At 41.5% G+C, this 15,775-nt stretch overlaps 1 protein-coding gene and 1 pseudogene across 2 annotated transcripts in view; one reads left to right on the top strand and one right to left on the bottom strand.

The window, feature by feature from the left end:
- Positions 1–15,775, top strand: part of RGS20 (regulator of G protein signaling 20) — an 83,892-nt gene that overhangs the window by 6,890 nt on the left and 61,227 nt on the right. The gene's annotated exons all lie outside the window — the stretch shown is intronic.
- On the bottom strand, positions 1,054–1,937 carry LOC117079647 (annotated as a pseudogene).

Here is a 15,775-nt window from a genome sequence, read left to right on the forward strand (position 1 = left end):
TACATGTTCTTAGACAGAAGGACAGGGCATTAAGAAGGGAGTGACTTTCTAGCATGCTCCCAAGCCAGTTTGGCAGAACTTAGTTTTGAAATCACATGTGTCAAGTCAGGTCCCAATATGATTATAATGTGTATCACTGTCCAAGTGGGAATATTTCAGATTGGTTTTCAGTGCAACACCAGGTGACTCACAATGTGAGCTTCTATTCAAACAAGTACAGTGTCAGTCAGCAACTAATAGGGCTCACTCTGAGTCAGAGCTTAGCGTTTAGTACAATAAGTGTGAGTCACTGACTACCCGGCACCATCTGAGATGGTCCCTGAATGTTACTTTGCGCAGCTAGCTCAAGAGTTAAGGCGATGCTGCTTGGAGTGAGTCAGTTTGTAGTACAATTGAATGGGCTCTTGGAGAGGCCATTCACAATCAAGTTTGATGTGGCTGAGTGCTCAAAGTAACATTACATGATTATAAAATCATGGAGTAGATTACCTTGATTCTAATCCAGCTGATTAGAGTCTAGCTATTTGCACGGGGAATCACTTGTGAAATATGAGTAATATGCTCTGTTGCCCAGCAGTGATATTTTACATGAGTTATTTCAATAGTTATTAAAGCCAGTTGACCTTTCTGATTTGGGAATGCTCAATTTCTAGTTAAGCATGTATTTTATTCTAAAGTGTAAAATCCTTTTCATATGAGCTTTTGAGTTTTAGGCAAAGGCATCTCATGCAAAGTTATCTGATAGCTTGGCTTCCTGAGGTGCTGGGTTGTACAATGTGCACCTCCGTCCAACAGTGAAGTAGTGGAGAACGCCCTGCTATCTGGTTGTCTACATTTGTGCCCCTCTGAAGCTGACTGAATTGTGGTTGCTCAAGGCTAGAGTGCAAGTTTGTACTGCTGCTCTTAGGCTAAGGACACCAGGCACTTTAACCCTTTTAGGGCCGAATAGCTAGAACCAACACTTATACAGCTGTTGGATTTTTGCAACCATGGAAAGAATTATGCAACCTACTCCTTACCTCACCTGTATAATGGACTTTTATGTCTCAGGGTGGGATGATAATGAGATTTAAGGGGCTACTAGATTTCTTTCTTTCTTTTTCTCTTTCTTTCTTTCTTTTTCTCTTTCTTTCTTTCTTCTTTCTTCTTTTTTTCTTTCTTTCTTTCTTTTCTTTCTTTTTTTTTTTGTTCACGTCTTTTATTAACTAATACACAATTACTTGTCCTCTGGTTTGTTGAAGCAATAAATCAGACAACATTAGCCACAATAATGCCTGTCAAAGTGGCTGGCCATAAAAACTCCAGCACCACATTCATCTGAAAGGCACTCCCAACGAAGGCCACTCATTCTGTCATTTTTATCCACCTTACAGTATTTCAGGACACCTACTTCACCTTCTTTCTCTTATGCTTATTCTTGGGAGTTGGATAAGATTTCTTCCTATTTTTGGCACTACCATGAAGTCTCAACACAAGATAAAAAGAGTAGATTCTTTTTGAATGTTGTAGTCAGAGAAAGTATGTCCATATTCCAGTTACTTGCCAGCTTCCAGTTGCTTGTCTTTGCTGATCAGGAGGAATTCCTTCCTTATCCTGGATATTGGCCTTTACATTTTTCTGTTGTATCCGAGGGTTCAACCTCGAGGGTGATGATCTTCCCTGTAAGGATATTTGCAAAAATCTGCATTTTGGTGGATGCTCCATCTGAGGTTGAGGGAAATGAAGAGATGGGTTAGACTATGGACATAGGAGAGGATGCTGGCCAGAGAGCAGCCCAAGAGCACGCCCATAGATTTCTTAATTTGTATAAAAGTCGTGTTGATAATTAGTGACAGGAAGTCATTATCCATAGAACTCATTAGACTACTGTTAAAAAGTACATGTGGCCAGACATGGTGGCTCACGCCTGTAATTCCCACACTTTGGTAGGCCAAGGCGGGTGGATCACTTGAGCCCAGGAGTTCCAGACTAGCCTGGGCAACACAGTGAAACCCCATCTCTTAAAAAAATGCAAAAAATTAACTGAGTGTGGTAGTGCACACCTGTAGTCCCAGCTACTTGGGAGACTGAGGCCGGAGGGTCACCTGAGCCTGGGGTCACTGAGGTTGCAGTGGGCCATGATCTTGCCTCTGCTCTCCAGCCTGGGCAACAGAGTGAGACCGTGACTTAAAAAAAAAAAAAAAAAAAAAAAGTACATGTATATTTTTCTCTGTTCATCTTTTGATGACTCCAAAAGAATCTTACATGTATGGGGTCTTCCATATACATTCATTTTGTTTTTACAAATATTTATTTCTAGTGATTACCCAGATATAGTTCATATATCTCCTGCCATAAAGAAAGACATAGATATTTCTTTGCATTTAAGGGGGACTTTACATAAAGAATTTAATTCTTCCTGACTTACTATAATCCCGGCAAATTTCGGTTGTTAGGACTCTTTAATGAATTAGAGTATTTCTAAAACTGAAACAACGTTTTTCTGTGTTTATTAGTGATGAGCTATTTGGTATTTTTGTGAGGTTTATGACAGCTTTTAACTTTTAATTTACTTGAGATATAACTTACAGTAAAGTTTACACATCTTAAGAGTGGAACTTAGTAAACTTCATGTAAGTATACTCCCACAGAACCACCATTTAGATCAGGGTTTCTCACCTCAGCACTGTGGAGATTTGGGGTTGAATAACTCCTTATTGAAGGGAGTTATTGAATGGAATAACTCCATTGCACTGTAGAATGTTTAGCAGCATCCCTTATCTCCACCCACTGGATGATCCAGTAGCACCCTTCCCTGGATGCCATGACCAAAAATGTCTGTAGACATTGCCAAGTGTCCCCTGGGGCCAAAATCACTCACCACATCTCTAGATGAAGATACAGGATATTTTCAGCGCCCCGTGCTCTCCTAAAGAGCCCATCTCGCTTCCTCCCATTCAGGACTCTCACAGGTAACCACTTTTACAACTTCTTTTAAACTGCCTGCTTTTAAAGTTCATATGGAATTCAACAGTGTTTAATATTTGCATCTGGTTCTTTAGCTCAGCATTATGTTTTTGAGATTCATTTGTTGTTGTATGTATTGTTATTTTTTAATGCTTTGCAGCATTCCTTTGTGTGAATACACCACAGTGTATTTATCCATTCCACTACTGAAGAAATTTTAGTTGTTTCCAGTGTGGAGCTATTATTAATAACGCTAATATTAACATTCTCATTCATGTCTTTTGATGAACTTTTTTCCTTTGGGTATATGTCCAGGATAAAAATTGTTGGGTAATAAGTCCAGTGTATGTTTAGCTTTAGTAGATATTGCAAAACTGTTTCATAGTCCAAATCAGTTTACATCCATCCCCACCAGCAAAGTGTGTATTGCTTCACATCTTCACCAGTACTTAGTATGGTTTGCCCACTTAAATTTAGTCATTCTGGTGGCTGTGTAGTAGTATCTCATTGTGGTTTTAATTTGTATTTCCTTGGCTACTCATCGTGTTAAGTATCTTCCTATATGTTTTTGGGTCAAGTCATTTGTATATTTTCTATTTAAAATGCCTCCACAAGCCTTTGGCCCATTTTTCTTTTTCTTTCTTTCTTGCTCTCTCTGTTGTTTTTTTTTTTTTTTTTTTTTAGACAGGGTCTCACTCTGTTGCCCAGGCTGGAATGCAGTGGCACAATTAGCTGTGAAGCTGAGACTATAGGTGTGCACCTCCACTTTATTATTGTTATTACTAATCTGTCAGAGTTCTTTATATATTCTGGATACAGGCCATCTCTCAAAACTCTGTGTGTGTTTGTGTGTGTGTGTGTGTGTGCGCGCTGCAAATCTCTTCTTCCAGTCTGGCCTGCCTTTACACTCTCATTCCATTATCTTTTGACTTTCATAGTTTCTGTTGGAAAGTTATGCTTCTTTGAAGGTAGCATGTTTTTATCCTCTGGCCAAAGTTTTTCTCTTGTTTTTCATTTACCACAGTGAATATAATGTGCCGATATGTGGTTTTCATTTTATTTTTTCTGCTTTGGGTTAACCTAGCTTCTTGTATCTGTGGATTGACGTCTTTCATCAACTTAGGAAAATTTTCACTCAGTGTCTCTTCAAATATGGCTTCGTCTGGTTTTCTTTCTTTCTCTCCTGCTTCTGGGACCCAAATCATACATATGTTAGACTTTTTCCTTCATGTCTCTTATTTTCTGATCTGTTTTGTTCATTTCTCATCTCTCTCTGCTTCAATTTGAATATTTTCTGTTGACCAGTGTTTTAGTTAATTAAGCTGTCTTCCTCTGTGTCTAAGTCTTTTGTCAAACCATCTAGTGAGTTGTTAATTTCAGAACTTGTTTTCTTCTAAATGTAGTATGCTAATTTGATTCATTTTAATACATTTAAATTATCTGATGAAATTTCCCATCTTTTCATCAGTTTAGTCCATCTAATTCTTATCTACTAAATCCAATGAGATCATCTGTGTGCCTATATCTATTTTTTATTCATCACATTTTTATCTCTCTTCACAGATCTAGTAATTTTTATTACATGTAGACATTGTATATAAAGAAACTGTGTAGGTTCTGGTAATTTCTTCCACCAGCAAGGATGGAATCTCCCTTGGAGGGATTTCCTGTCTAAGGATAAAGCACTGAAGGGCTGATCACTTCAGGCCAGCAGATATTAGATTGGGTCAGATCTGGTTACAGTTTTGGGGTTTTTTTGTTTGTGTTGACATGGAATCCCCTTCTGTCACCCCCAGGATGGAGTACATTGGCACCATTATAACCTAGAACTCCTGGGCTCAAGCAGTCCTCCCACTTCAGCCTCCTGAGTAGCTGGGATTACAGGCACATGCCAATTCACCTGGCCATTTTAAAAAAATGTTTGGTAGAGATGAGGGTCTGGCTATGTTACCCAGGCTGGTGGCTGCAGTTTTAATAAGATTTAGCTAACCCCCGGTTCTTTCTTGTTCCTTGAGAATTTTCTCCTGGGTTCCAGAATGAAAGCCTGGTGGACTTCCATCTCCTTGGTCTCAAAAGAATGGAAGACTCAGTCTTGCCTTCAGATTTTAAGTTTGTTCTTTGCCTCCACCTTCCCCATATGTCTTCCACATTTGATAAATGTCTTGTAGGACCCAGCCATGTGTTTGAGGAATGTCTTGTTACTGAAGGGGACTTGTTCTCCCACATGAGAAAAGAGTCCCTTTATATCCTCAGCTTGTGCTAATGGTCAGCAAAAGCCCTCTGAAAAAAAAACAGCTAGTGACAGACTACTCAGCTTGGAAGAGCTCTCTCACTCAGAAATTTTAGTTTATGTAATCTTTTTGCTTTCACAGTTCTCTGATGACTTTAGAAATGTAATTTCACTTATTTATCTGAGTTTTTTTAATTGTTGCATAACAATAGTGATTTGGGCTGGGCGCGGTGGCTCACGCCTGTAATCCCAGCACTTTGGGAGTCCAAGGTGGGCGGATCACTTGAGGTCAGGATTTTGAGACCAGCCTGGCCAACATAGTGAAACTCTGTCTGTAACAGAAAGCTGGCCAACATAGCAAAACCCCATCTCTACTAAAAATACAAAAAAATTAGCCGGGTGTGGTGGCGTGTGCCTGTAGTCTCAGCTACTCAGGAGGCTGAGGCAGGAGAATTGCTTGAACCTGGTAAGCAGAGATTGCAGTGAGCCAAGATCACACCACTGCACTCCGGCCTGCATGACAGAGCAGGATTCTGTCTGAAAAACAAAGTGATCTGCTTTGACTTATTGACATTTTTCTTGAATTAATTTTCTGTTGATTACATTGTTATCTTTTTTATATCATTTTTTTCCAGTGTAATTCAGAAAATGTGTATTTTAAAATTCACCGTTTGTGTGTGTAAAATGTAATACATGCTTTGTCAGTTTGAAAACATTGGAAAGAAAAGAAGTATGTTATAATTTTGCAACTCTTTGTGCTTCGGATTGCAGTTGTGTAATGTAAAAGGCGTGAGCGCTGGAATGAAAGAGAATTGGGCTCAAATTTTGACTTTGATCATTAATTTTGTGAGCCTCTGAATCTGAATAGCAGTGATAAGAATACTTGCTTTAACATAATACATGTACAGCAGAGGGTTCAAGAGAGTATCAGTAAGTGGTACCTCTTACCAATATTCTTCTAATATTTATCATTATTTTAAGCCCCTGACCATGGATAATTTGATTTTAAACATTTATATTTTGATATATTTCTATTTGGTACAGTTTCTAAAATTTTCACCATTTGAACAATGTTCTTTTAAAAAAAAACTTAATATAAAAGACCTGTACCATGACTTAATATCCAGGAAAATTTTTACTGATATGTTTATGAATTCATATTTGGCCTAATCTTTGTCACTTATAGACCCCCCCCAAAAATGACCTCCTGAAACTGAAGAATTTAGATAAAATTTAGTTACAGAAAGAACTGCATTCAGAATAGTCACTCGCAGTAAAACCCACATTTAACTACTTCATGTTATATCTAGTAGAGCTTATTGTAAGATATAGGCAATAAGAAAACAATATTAAAAAATATTAAGAAAAGGCTAACACTATTTTCTGGAAAGAACAACTGGTTGACCTTTGCAGAGGAGAGTCTGTGGGGACTGTAATTTTAACATTATCTCCATGAATGATTTAAATATAATTAATTTTCATATTAGATTTCCTGTTGCCATTGTTGCTCTTTTATTTTGACTATGGCATTTGCTTCCTGAAAAAAAAATACTATACTAATATATAGAAATAGTTAGATTCTACTATAAAGCTGGGATGAAAATGGTAAACCTGGAGGTGGAGTAGCAGGACTCTCCTGACCTGGGCCAGGAGGATAGCACTGATGTGTGCATCCCCAAGGCCTTGGACTTACTTCAGTCTCACCTGTCATCTCACTCTTACTTACTGTCTCAGCCTTTAGTTCCTTAGTGTGATGACAGCCAGCTTCAATGACAGCCACCTTCACTGCTCTGACCTCCGTATTCCGAGCAGGACTGCTCTTCTTACCATTTGTGGGCAGATTTAAGTCAAGGCTCAAGAGTGAGGGGATCTAGTTATGCAACAACCTGAAATTTGTCAAATTCCCACTAAAGCTAAGTTTTTACCAAACACATACGTCACCTTCGGCCCCTTGAGTGACTGGCTAGGCTGTCCTGTTCTTTTGGCAAAATGAAATACTTATTAACAAAAACACCAGAACATCATAACCAGACCATGTAGAATAAATTTGACTTAAAGGATGAAAGAGTACTAAGAAGTATAAAAAGGATAAAATTATGCAAAATCTAGTCAAGTGAAAAACTCACGCCCCGAGCATGTTAAACAAATGTCATAAACTAAACAACAGGCTTTATTTCTTTTTTTTTTTGAGCCGGAGTCTCGCAGTGTCTCCGAAGCTGGAGTGCAGTGGCGCGATCTCAGCTCACTGCAAGCTCTACCTCCCAGGTTCACGCCGTTCTCCTGCCTCAGCCTCCCGAGTAGCTGGGACTACAGGCGCCCACCACCACACCCAGCTAATTTTTTGTATTTTTAGTAGAGACAGGGTTTCACCATGTTAGCCAGGATGGTCTCGATCTCCTGACCTTGTGATCCACCCACCTCGGCCTCCCAAAGTGCTGGGATTACAGGTGTGAGCCACCACGCCCAGCCCAAAAGGCTTTATTTCTTTTCTTTATCTTCTAGTGATCTGTATTCAAAATCATGAGGGCATTTATGAAAACTATAAATAGGAATTTAGATAGAGAAAACATTTGTTAAAATCGATCAAATCTACTCTGATAATTAGAAGGCTACATATAGCTTATATTTTCTTAATTGAAACAGGTCCTCTACATGCCTTTTTACCCAATACATTAGTAAGGAGGTTTTCGTCCTGGGTCTCTGTATCCAACTGCCTTATTTTGTCTCACTGAAAGGTTATAAATTGCTTATGGTTCCCTGCGAAGAGTCCAAAGTGCATAACCACTGAACATTTCAAGTCTGAAATTTCTTCAATTTTAGATCTGTTTGTTCAACATATCTACTATTTGACACTTCACGCCAAGGGGGAGGGAGATCTAAAATTCAGTAGATATTTTGGTACAAACTGTAGAAAACTGAAACCTCGAGGAGCAGAGATTCTCCCACACACATCCTAGGAACTGCAGACAAAAACATTCTATCAGCTTAGCCCAGAGAACTGTCTTAGGAATGCTAAGGCCCTGTGGGACAAAGTAATGCGCTGGAGTTCTCTTAGCCCATTCAAATCAAAGCAGACCTGCTGGGAAAAGGACTCCAGCAACCTTTGCTGATCGGCCTACACAAATGATCCAAATCCATCGAACTGTGGCCCATGTGCAGCTGTGGTTGTGAGGGGCACGGTTCTGTGGGGTGACAGATGCGTCCGTGCCTTGAACCACATGATCTAGATTCCAGCCTGTGTGGGGCTGACTGAATGTCAGGCACATTAGACAACCTCCTTGAAGCTTTGAGTTAATAAATGGGATCTCAAAATCTCCACAAAATCATTTCAAATATTAAATGTAAGATGTGATACATTTGCTCATGTAAACATAGGAAAAATTGTGCATTATTTAGGCCCTGATAGAGTTTGGATTTTTTCTAGTGTCAGGATTTGCCTTTGAAGCCCACAGGAGGGGACTAACAGGGTCTAGATTCTATTTTAAAACAGTTAGTAAATATTTTAGGCTTTGTGGGCCATGTGCTTTCTATTGCAACTACTCAACTCTGCTACTGTAACAGAAAGCTGTGAGGGGAGAGGGAAGGCAGTGGATATGGAATGTATTGTAGCCATCCAGACAAGAGATGGGTCCGCCAGCCTAGGAGAAGCAGCAGGGATGCAGTGCAGGCCTGGTGTGAGTCCCGGAGATGCAGTGAGCTTGCTCATGAGTGATGCATGAGGAATCAAGGTGACTCCTTGATGTAGGTGGATGGTGGCACCATGTGTGGCCATGGAGAAGACAGGAGGTGAAACAGATGGGCTGGAGGGGGAGACGCTGGATTCCATGTTAGACCCTAGCGATGCCCAGGAGAGCTCCAACTGTGGTGCCAGGCAGCTGGTTGGATCTGTGTGTATGGCAGCCAGGGAATAGCCTGGGCTAGAGGCAGAAATGTGGATTCGTTAGGTTCTGATGATGTGCAGCCTACTGTGTTGTTGTATGCTAAATGATCATGAAGTTATGGTGGGAAGCTCTTGAATATAACCAGTAGGATCTTACTACTTTAGACTCTGCACTTCCTTTTCTCAGTTATCCACAAACAGTCTATGAAGAGTTTCTGTTTGTGATAGGGGTCAGCAAACAAGGCACAGGGCCACCTCTAGCCCTCTGCCTGCTTTTGTATGCCCTGAACACTAATAATGGTTTTTATTTTTATTCCTTTTGTTTGTTTTGAGGCAGAGTCTTGTTCTGTCACCCAGACTGGAGTGCAGTGGCGGGATTTCGGCTCACTGCAACCTCCGCCTCCCGGGTTCAAGTAATTCTCTTGCCTCAACCTCCTGTGTAGCTGGGACTACAGGCGCCCACCACCATGCCCGGCTAATATTTTTGTATTTTTAGTAGAAATAGAGTTTCACCATGGTGGTCAGAGTTGTCTCGAACTCCTGACCTCGAATGATCCACCCGCCTCAGCCTCCCAAAGTGCTGAGATTACAGGTATGAGCCACTGCATCTGGCCAAGAATGGTTTTTACATTTTTTAATTGTTGGGAGAAAAAGTCAAAAGAATAAGGCCAGGCATAATGGCTCATGCCTGTAACCCCAGCACTTCGGGAGGCCTAAGCGTGAGAATCTCTTGAGGTTGGGAGTTTGAAACCAGCCTGGGCAACAAAGCAAGACCCTGCCTCTGCAAAAATAAAAAATTAGCCAAGTGTGGTGGCATAAGCCTTAGTTCCCGCTACTCAGGAGGCTGATGCAGGAGGATCACTTGAGTCCAGCAGGCTGAGGCTGCAGTGAGCCGTGGATTGCACCTTTGCACTCCAACCTGTGTGACAGAGTGAGATGCTGTCCCACTCCCCCCAAAAAAAAGAAAAAGAAGAAGATTTTGTGACACACGAAAATTTTACAGAATTCAGATTTCAGTATTCATAAAGATTTACTGGAGCACAGCCATGCTCATTTGTTTGATGTTTGAGGCTGCCTTTGTGATATAGAGGCAGAATTGAGTAGTTGCAGACAGACCAGGAGGCCTGCAAAGTGTGCAATAGGTACGCTCTGGTCCCTCACTGAAAATGTTTGTCTACCTGTGGACTATAGCATAAATATAAGTGTGGGGTATTACTAGGTTTTTGTAGGAAACAATCTGTATGAAAGTAAATATGAAGTTCAAGCAATGACAGTTTTATTTCTTACAGGATAGTCTACTCTTTAAAAAAATTTCAACAGACAGACCAAAAATCCAATTAAAGGAAATCTCCTATAGGAAATAAAATCAAAGGACCCAACTTAAGATTCCTTTGGTTATCCACTATTTCAACATTCAGCATTTTCATATTAACAAGAAAACTTAGTAGCAATTAACAAGCCCCGAAAGGACTAATGAAGAAGGACCACTGGGAAATAATATGCACAAAGGTTTTGTGGCTGAGAGAGCTCGGATGGTTTTCAGAGATTTCAAATTACTTACAGCTTGAAAGCTTTAAATAGAATAGGAACTTGCTATTTCATACCATTATCATAGGAGAATCATCCTAGGATAAAAAATTCTAATAATGGACACAAGACAAAGTTTGAGGAGCCAATGCTACTCTCCACGGGGGATCATAGAGAATTTTCTATGGGCAAAAGTGGAATTTGTGAAAAGAGAAATGTAGAGGGGAAATTTGCCCAGACATTACCGTAAGAAGTAGAGAAAGCTAGTTACTTACAAACACATCTTTTGTACATTTTTATCCTTAATTTGCATGTACATTAACACATTTCATAACCCATCTGCTGTAATTGATGGAGGGAAGTTCTTCAGCAGATATTCATCCAGGCCTAATGTCTGTTAAGATCTGTGCCCAGCACAAGCAGAATGGGCTAGGGCTGCCCTGGAAGACTGGACCAGATTAGGGGTGGATTCCTGCATCACTGGGTAAGGCCCTAGCTCTCAGTTGTGCTCAAACTTGGATGCCCTATCCATAAGAGTTTCCTTAGTTCCAGCTAATAATTTACGGGCAATGGTAGGAAGCATCAGTAGAAATGTTATTCATTAAAGATAGTTCAAATAAAAATGAATGTTACTTTTAAGGAACCTGATCTTTTAATGGGCATACTTTATAATATCCATATAGTAACCACAATACATTTGTCATACCCAACAAAATTAACAGTAAGCAATTAGCATCATCTAATGTGTAACCATAGCACATTCTTTCTCATTAGCCTCTTTACTAATCTTCATCATCCATCTTCTTTTTCATACACCAACTTGAAGAAACTGGACCTGCTGCCCCACTGATTGTCCCACATTGAATTCATTTGCTGCTTCCTCAAGTTGCTAACTTGTTCCTGTATTCCCTAAATTTCTGCAAACTAGATGTTAGACCCAAAGGCTCAAATAAATTCCTGTTGCACCACATTAGAGGGATACAATGTCTGCAAAAATACAGAATGGCTGATAGGTCCAAGGCATGTGAGGCACACACTGCAAAGGCAACAGGTGCTACTGTTACCACAGCCGCCTTCTGCTTGCTGAAAGAGCTTGAGTGTCCACTCCAGGCCAAACTTTGGGAGCTCTGTTCCTCAGCAGGGCTGGAATGCCTCCTTGATGGCTGTGGGGCTGGATCGCACCCCTTCACCTTGCACCACCGGGAGCTGCTGCTCTGCCTCCCCCTGGCTGTAATTCCCTGCCTGACCTGAGGAGTGGTGACGAGGATGATGAGGTTGCGTTTCCCTTCTGCACTGTTAATTTGGAGAATGTTCCAGGTGAGGAAAATGCGTCACCTTCAGAGGATACCAGATGTTACCCAGACCACTGTTCTGGTATTGAGGGTACTCAGAGTGTACCTAGAAGTAGGTGTGGCCATTAGGGAGCACAGAAGGAGTGTTATCCTTTTTCCTTTGGAAGGCTATGTTCCTTCCATCACGTCAGAACCAAAGAAGAAACTGGCCTACTCCTAATGCTCCATTGCCTTCACCATTACTTCCATATAACTTCCATATAATAACCTTGTGGCACTTTAACAGAAGTGTGGATTTGTGGAGGATTTAAATTCATATCAAATGTCAATTCACATTTTGTAGGGTTATTTTGAAGCATGCCTAACACATGATACCCTGTGGGCTCTAGATTACTTAGATTCAAAACCAGAGATAGAAATGAAATATGTATGAGATTGAATCCAGTAAGGGCTTATGTGGCATTAATTGCACATATTTATTGTTTTCTCTATTAAATAAAAGCTGAACTATAATTAGTTAAGCCAGATACATTTCTGTTTTTCCAGATGCACTGTGGGAACCCACTTTTCCACTTGGTGAATGTTGAAAAGACTATAAATACAATAATTCTCTAGGCCAAAGAGCACGGCAGCTGCTTTTAACCAAGGAAAGAGCTTGCATTTCTGATCTTTGTACTGACGTATGCCTATCAAAGAAAACACTGAAATGCTATGTAATGTTCAATTGTATTTCACACTGTAGCACGGTGGTCAGAGAAAGTATTTTCATGGCACATTTTTGTTCAAATACATATTAAAATTTCTGCTGTTAGGAACTTATGCTCCCAGCTGTGACGTGTTAATAGCATTTCCTTCAGAAGTCAGGCAGCTGGCCCCCACCCTGGCTATGATGCTGTGCAATGCTCCTGTGTCTGTCCTCCTGGCACCACAATGCCTGTGTACTGTGTTTGTCACCAGCATGCCACATGTGCTATGCCCACTGCCTTTTCTCTCTATTCTCTTTCTTGGGTATTTTTTCCTTCCTTTGCTCATGTGTCTCAGGTTTAAGTCACAGAATCATGACTTTATGGAACAGAAAGGGGAACGACTCAACCAACAGCAGCCCAGAGCAGGTAGCTGACTTATGTCAGGTGAACATGTTAGTGACAGAACAGAACTCACAACCTGCATTTCTATACTTTTTGGTACTCAATCCACTACGCTGCCTTTAAGGTAAATTAAAACACCAGCATTTAAAAACTATTTTATGACATACATTCGTAGAAATGAATAACCATCACTGCAATTCATTTTAGAATATTTTCATCACTCCAAGAAGAAACCCAGCACCCTTTAGCCATCAACCACCAAGTCCTTTCCTCCAGCAGCCCCAGGCAACCACTGAACTACTTTCTGTTTCCACAGATTTGCCTTTCCACGTGGCCTTTTCTAGCTGGCTTCCCTCACTCAGCATCCTGTTTGCACAGTTCAGCCATGTAGTGGCAGGTAAACCATGGCATGTTAGAAAGAGAAGAAAAACTTGGTGATCATTTTGCCTCCAGTTCACAGAGGAGGAAACCAAGGCCTAGGGAGGTGGCTTCAGGCTCCAGTCACAAAGCCCAACAGGGGAAGAGTGAGGATCCAGCTAGACCCCTCACCACTCACTGCCCTCAGCAGGCTTCCTGGTGCTTCCCTGACCTGCATGCAAAGGTGCTCTGCTTGGTGAACTGGCAGATTTACATGCCTGTCCTCTAGTCTTTCTGTTCTCAGCTTTGCCCAGCTATTTTTGTCACCGCTTGCATGTCCTTGAAGGCATTCTGGGTTACTTCTAGGTTCGTGAATGGTTGAGGTGCCAGATACCTGAGTGTGGGTAAATGGGGTCCCTGCTATTTCAGTCCCTGCTGAATATAGGCACAAAGGTACAGGACCAATTTGTTTGCAGTCTTTTTTTTTCTCCTAGGTTAGAATGCAGTAGTGCAATCATAGCTTACTGCAGCCTTAACCTCCTGGGCTCAAACGATCCTCCCACCTCAGCCTCCCGAGTAGGTGGAATTACAGGTGCATGCCACCATGTCCGGCTGATTTTTAAATTTTTTTTAGAGACAGGGTCTCACTATGTTGCCCAGGCTGGTCTCAAACTCCTGGACTTAAGCAATCCACCCACCTCAGCTTCCCAAAATGCTGAGATTACAGTTGTGAGCCACAGCACACAGCCTTGCATACAGTCTTAAAACACCTATAAGGTCTTTCCATATTACTCATCCTATTTTTACGTTAAATATCAGTAAGTTTATATAGCAAGAAATGTAAACAACAAATAAACTATCAATAAGTACTAAATTTAAAGAAATAATGGTACAGAGTAGCACCTGGTTTTCAGAGACCTTTCGCATACGTTCTCTCATTTAATCCTCTTAAAAAATTTCAAGGCAGCTATTGTTACACACATGAGGAGGTGGAGGCTTAGGAAGGCGAAGTAATTTGGTCCGGGCCTCACAGGTGGCAAAGGTCAGGATGGCAGGGCTCCTCTGACTGGACACCCCATGCTCTCCTCCCGCTATTGCATCAGACTGCTGGACATTCTTGGCCCAGTTCTCTGTTTTAAGTGTGTGTTCTCTAGGGACCAGCTGTGGGTCACAGGCCAGCGCAGCACTCAGAGGACTCCTCCAAGTAAACCCGATATTCCCACTCGGCCCTCTGGCCCCGGTCTCAGCAGGGCTGCTCACATCCTGACCTTGCTTCATGGAACACTCGTCCACGCCCCTCACAGCATCCCACTGTACTCTCTGGTCATTGGTCTACCAGCAGCACCATGCCCTGGCCTTCATACTTGTCTCTTTTTTTTTTTTTTTTTAGATGTAGTCTTGCTCTATCGCCCAGGATGGAGTGCAGTGGTGCAATCAATCTCAGCTCACTGCAACCTCCGCCTTGCAAGTTCAAGTGATTCTCCTGCCTCAGCCTCCTGAGTAGCTGGGACTACAGAAGCTCGTCACCATGCCCAGCTAATTTTTGTATTTTTAGTAGAGACAGAGTTTCACCATGTTGGCCAGGCTGGTCTCGAGCTCCTGACCTCAAGTGATCCACCCGCCTCGGCCTCCCAAAATGCTAGGATTACAGGCGTGAGCCACTGCGACTGGCCTATACGTGTCTCTTAATGTCCCTTTCTGTTTCATCTCTCGCTGGGATCTGGCTGGTCTTTGAGAACACTGCCTCCCCTATGGCCCTGGTAGTTAGAGACATTTCCCCACAGAAATGCTCCACAGAAATTTGGGGCTTAGCAGTAAGGTAGGTGTCTCTGCTGTCTATTGCCACTTCTAAAACATTCCTTCTCTGAAAAACCGCACCTCTTAAATTCTGACACATGCTACAAAGATGGTTGAAACTTCAGGTCATTATGCTGAATGAAATAAGCCAGACACAACAGGACAGATACTGTATGATTTCACTTCTATGAGGTACTTAGAGTAGTCAAAATTATAGAGACAGGACTGGCACACGTCTGTAGTCCCAGCTACTTGGGAAGCTGAGGCAGGAGGATTGCTCCAGCCCAGGAGTTTGAGGCTTCAGTGGTATGATCATGCCTGCAAATAGCCACTGCACTCCAGTGTGGGCAACAGATTGAGACCCTGTCCCTTAAAACAAAACAAAACAAAAAAAAGGAAAGCATTATAGAGATAGAATAGAATGCAGAATGGCAGTTGCCAACATCGTTGGTGAGATTAATCCACCTATTGAGGTAGCTGGAGATTGTTCATAATCTCATTGTTCATGAGATTATTCTCATGGCTGAATAATATCCCATTATATAAACACATTCACTTATCCATGCTACTTTTTTTTTTTTTCCTTTGAGTCAGGGTCTTGCTCTGTCACCCAGGCTGGAGTACAGTGATGTGACCTGGACTCACCACAACCTCCGCC

The sequence above is a fragment of the Trachypithecus francoisi genome, unplaced genomic scaffold (genome assembly GCF_009764315.1).
Source record: "Trachypithecus francoisi isolate TF-2019V2 unplaced genomic scaffold, Tfra_2.0 Lachesis_group7, whole genome shotgun sequence".
In the NCBI taxonomy this organism is placed as follows: Eukaryota; Metazoa; Chordata; class Mammalia; order Primates; family Cercopithecidae; genus Trachypithecus; species Trachypithecus francoisi.